Below are 5,367 nucleotides of genomic sequence, written 5' to 3'. Positions count from 1 at the left end.
AGTTTGGGCATTGCCCGATTCTATAGGCCACAGATCTAATTCTTTCTAATATCTCAAAGGGAGAGATAAACTTAGGGCTTATATGATCCCCTACGTGAGCACCCTTCTCATGGGGTGCTACCTTTAGGAATATATGATCCCCTACCAACAATTCCATGTCCTTGCGCCTTAGGTCTGCATAGCTTTTCTCTCGGCTTTGTGCGGTTTGTATCCTAGCTTTAATCTTCTGGACTGCGGTGTTGGTAATTTGCACCAGCTTTGGCCCAATAGTTGTCATTTGCCCCCCTTCTTCCGAAAAGATAGGGGATCGCAATCTTCGTACATAAAGAACCTCGTATGTGGCCATTTGTATGGTGGCTTGACAAGTATTATTATAAGCGAATTTCATAAGGGGTAGGTACTTATCCCAGCTTCGTGCAAAATCCATCACATATACCCTCAATATGTCTTCCAATATTTGCTTGAGCATTTCTGTTTGACCATCTGTTTATTTGTGGAATGTCATACTATAACTGCGTACCCAATGCCTTTTGTTGAATTTAACAGAAGCGAAGATTTGAAGATTTGAAGCGTACCCAATGTTTGACCATCTGTTGGGAGAGCGTCAGACTGAAGATTTGAAGGTCACGTGTTTGATCTCCACGTTCACCGCACCTGATTCTAGTTGCATAACCCGACTATTCAATCTAAAATTAGTCATTGTTCCTTTCTGAAATCTCAATGAATTATCGGAAATACCTAACGTGTTATAGTTCACCGCACCTTATACAAGTTGGATAACTTGAATATCTTATTAAAAATTAGTGATTATTTCTATTTAAAATTTCAATGAAGTAGGGAAAATACCTTTACTGATGAATTTTTATTTTTACCGTTAGTGTGGATAGTTCAGTTGAGAGAGCGTTAGATTGAAGATTTGAAGGTCTCGTGTTCGATCCACGTGAACCATGCATGCACAATTTGACTATTCAATTTAAAATTAGTGATCATTTCTTTCTAAAATTTCAATTAATTAGCCGAAATACCTTTACTTAAAAACTTTCATTTTTAATGTTAGCGGGGATAGCTCAGTTTGGTGAGCGTCAGATTTAATATTTGAAGGTCATGTGTTCGATCTCCACGTTCACCGCACCTGTTTCTATTTGCATAACTTGACTATTCAATAAAAAAATTAGTCATTATTTCTTTTTAAAATCTCAATGAATCAGCGAAAATATATTTACTGATGAATTTTCATTTCTAATGATTGCGGGGATAGCTCAGTTGGGAGAGTGTCAGACTGAAGATCTGAAGGTCACGTGTTCGATCCACGTTCACTGCACTTGGTTCACATAGCATAATTTCACTGGCATAGGTTGACTAAGTTAATTATTCATTTTTTATGTTATCTGGGATGGCTTAGTTGGGAGAGCATTAGATTGAATATTGGAAGGTCTTGTGTTTGATTTGCATTCATTGCACCTTATAGTTTAGTCGATTATTATTTCTTTTTTAAAATATAATGAATCAGTGTTTAGTTGGGAGAGTGTCAAACTAAAGATTTCAATGTCACGTGTTTAATCTCTCCACGTTCACTGCACCTGTTGGCAAACTCACTAACAAAGGTACGAAATTCATAAAAGTCTATAACATAACACTAACAAAGGTACAAAGTAACACTAACAAAGGTACGAAGTTCATAAAAGTCTTTTTAATCTAAAATATCATTGAACTTGACCATTATAGTGCCTCTCAAATGTAGGTAAAGTTTAAATTCGAGTCTCCTTGTCAAACTCACTCGGGTGCTCATCTCAACCATGATGGCATTCAACAAGAGAGACCTCGAAAATAGCCGAATTATCGCATTAACCATTTGAATTACCTCAACACCACTTGTTGAAATTGAAACAAATATCTATAATATAACACTAACATAGGTACGATGTTCATAAAAGTTTTTAATCTAAGATACTATTGAACTTGACCATTAAAGTACCTCTCAAAATGAGGTAAAGTTTAAATATAATTGGTGACAAAAGATGAAACTATAAAATAAAAAGAAATAAGAAAATAATATTCAATTTGAGAGAATCAAACCAAAATCTCCTAGGTGAAAGCCAAATATCCAAACCGTTGGACACAATGAATTTTTTGTGTAGTTGTCCTAAAGTCTTTTGTCTAATCGCTCAAGAGTTTTACTATGATGTTTTGGGTAATGTCTAATTCTTTGACACGTCCTTTCATGTGTGTGATAGAGTTCTCAGAATTACCGCGACATTTCGAGCTGTTCGATCGTGTGACTCTTTCTTCAAAAGGGTAAACATCAAACATCAGGTCTTTGATTGGCAACCCATCCAAAGGAGCGTCGATTGCATCGATTCCATCAACAGTCTTCCCACGAGTTTATGGTGCATGACCCATTTTTTATACCATTCACCTTCGAGCGCCACCATAGTTTTGCATCGTCCGTGAGATGCATTGCGACCAACGTAACTCTTAGGTCCTATGATCAAGTTCGTGTAACCTTCAAGTAATGTTCTACGTAAAAAATAAAGCTTATTAATTCCTTAGCATCCCGGTTTCCATTTAAGGGGTTGTGTTCTTGGATTTTAAGTTTGTTAAGCCCACATGAACTTGGCTTTAGGTGTGGTTCTCTACAGCCAAACTTGTTAAACTCACTCAAGTGCTCATCTCAACCATGATGTCATTCAACAAGAGAGACCTCGAAAACGACTGGATTATCGCATTAACTATTTGAATCACCTGCTCATCTCAACCATGACGCCGTTCAACAAGAGAGACCTAGAAAACGACTGGATTATCGCATTAACCATTTGAATCACTTGCTCATCTCAACCATGATGTTGTTCAACAAGAGAGACCTCGAAAACAACTGGATTATCGCATTAACCATTCAACAGGATTATCGCATTAACCATTTGAAATTGAACAAAATATCTATAACATAACTCTAACAAAGGTACAAAGTTCATAAAAATCTTTTTAGTCTAAGATAGAAACTGTGAAATAAAATGAAATAAGAAAATAATATTCCATTGCCAGGAATCGAACTCGGGTCTCCTGGATGAAAGCTAGAAATCTTGACTGTTGAACGACAATGGATTTTTGGTGTAGATGTCCTGAAGTCTTTAGTCAGATCGCTGAAGAGTTTTAGCATAATCTTTTTTTTAATGTCTAACTCTTCGACACGTCCTTCCCTATGTGTGTTAGAGTTCTCAGAGCTACCGCGACGTTTAAAGCTGTGAGATTGTGTGGCTCTTTCTTCAAAAGAGTCAATATCAAATGTTGGGTCTTTGATTGGCAACCCATCCAGGGGAGCGTCGATTGCATCGATTCCATCAACGATCTTCCCATGAGTTTATGGTGCATGACCCCATTTTTTATACCATTCACCTTCGAGCACTACCATAGTTTTGCATCGTCCATGAGATGTATTGCGGCTAACGTAACTCTCAGGTCGTATGAGAAAGTTCCTGTAGCCCTCAACTCTCAGGTCGTATGATAGAGTTCTTAGAGCTACCGCGACATTTTGAGATGTTCGATTGTGTGGCTTTTTCTTCAAAAGAGTCAACATCAAACGTCAGGTCTTTAATTGGCAACCCATCAAGGGGAGCGTCGATTGCATCGATTCCATCAACGGTCTTCCCATGAGTTTATGGTGCATGACCCATTTTTTATATCATCCACCTTCGAGCGCCACCGTCCATGAGATGCATTGTGGCCAATGTAACTCTTAGGTCCTATGAGCAAGTTCCTGTAACCTTCAAGTATTGTTCAACGTCGAAAATAAAGTTTTTTAATTCCTTAGCATCCTGGTTCCAGTTAAGGGTTTGTGTTTTTGGATTTTCAGTTTGTTAAGCCCAACATGAGCTTGGCTTAGGGTGTCATTCTCTACGACCCTCCTTGTCAAACTCACTCTGGTGCTCATCTCAGTCATCTCAGCCATGATGGCGTTCAACGAAAGAGACCTTGAAAATGACCGAATTATCACATTAACCATTTGAATGACCTCAACCTCACTTGTTGAAATTGAACCGTTAAGATCAACACTTTAAACATCTACATATATTCATTAATGTAATCAAAAGAAATCAGCTAGTTGTGTCCATACCCAAAATCAAATAATATCAAACTCAGATCCGTTTTCTTGGTTTTTAAATTTATTTGAGCCTTATTAAAACCCATCCAATGGTCTTTGTCTCAAACTTTGGTGATGACGTATCCTAGAAAAGCCAACTTCAAAAAAATTTTAGGTTCTCTCAAGTACGTGTCTTATATCCTTCAAGATATCAGGCACATTTACAAATGTCTTGATGAGTGTCTTCAAAATAATAAAAGTCTTGATTTGTAAGGGATATCTCTACAACAAAAAAAAAAAAAAAAAATCATTAGTCAAATAAACTCTCTGCTTAAGTCTTATTGACCCAAGGGCTGATCTCATAATGAAACGTGACGCATCAAATATCGAATATGGAGGTATCTAAAATTGACAAAGAGGACAGAGAATCAATTATCATATTTCATTAAAAGCCTCGAATAATACCATACAAATTACAAAATTGTAAAAAAAAAAGTATTATTTCCATTGTACTCTATGTACAAAAACTATTAAAATCTATTCGAGAGTCAAATTTAGTTTTAGAAAAAGAAGGGAATAACCTTGTTTCAAACAAAAAAAAATAATTTTGCTAGATAGAAGTAAATTTTGTTGTGGTTTGATTTTAAAATTCTACCTATAAAAGAAATTGAAAACACCTTGGGAGATTACCTATGGGAGAGTTTCTAACAAAGTCTCTCTTCTCTCCTCTGTCTTCTCAAATTAATACGAATCCAACCAATCATTTGCATGTTCTAAAAAGTTCAATTACCTATAAAAGAAGTTGAAAACACCTTGTGAAAGTTTGTAAGCATACTACGACCTCTAGCTTTGCAAAATCCAGCATTGTTGGCGCTTATCAAAATCCTGCCAAAATAAAGTTTAACAAGTGGTTTTATTGTGTAGTGGTTAGCACTTTCGACTTTGAATCTAACCACCTGTGTTTAATTCCCGATAGGTAATCCACCAATTTATACAAAATTGATCCATAGCCTATTCGGTAGGGTCACTTTCTCTTTTCATGACTCCCTTTTTGTTTTCACTTACTCCTCTTAAATCTATAAAATGTCTCCTACTTTTATTCATTTTCTCTTTTCTTAAATATCAAAATATTAAATAAAAAGGAAGAGCTCTCTAAAACATTCTTCTTTGCCAGTAATTTTACATAATTTAACATTTTTAAAAATCGGTAAATTAAAAAATCCTACATTGATATATTGGTAATTTCATGTAGTCTTCCTAAGTTTGCCGGCAACATTGTTTGTTGTCGA

General features: G+C 36.0%; 1 non-coding gene across 1 annotated transcript; it reads left to right on the top strand.

Annotated features, from left to right (window-relative positions):
* The first annotated feature begins 1,248 nt into the window (after positions 1-1,248).
* On the top strand, positions 1,249-1,321 carry TRNAF-GAA. Its single transcript has one exon. It is a non-coding gene; the product is annotated as a tRNA-Phe (tRNA).
* The last annotated feature ends 4,046 nt before the right edge of the window (positions 1,322-5,367 follow it).

This window comes from Cucurbita moschata, unplaced genomic scaffold (genome assembly GCF_002738365.1).
Source record: "Cucurbita moschata cultivar Rifu unplaced genomic scaffold, Cmos_1.0 Cmo_Scf00117, whole genome shotgun sequence".
Taxonomy (NCBI): Eukaryota; Viridiplantae; Streptophyta; class Magnoliopsida; order Cucurbitales; family Cucurbitaceae; genus Cucurbita; species Cucurbita moschata.
This window is presented reverse-complemented; position numbering and strand designations above follow the sequence as displayed.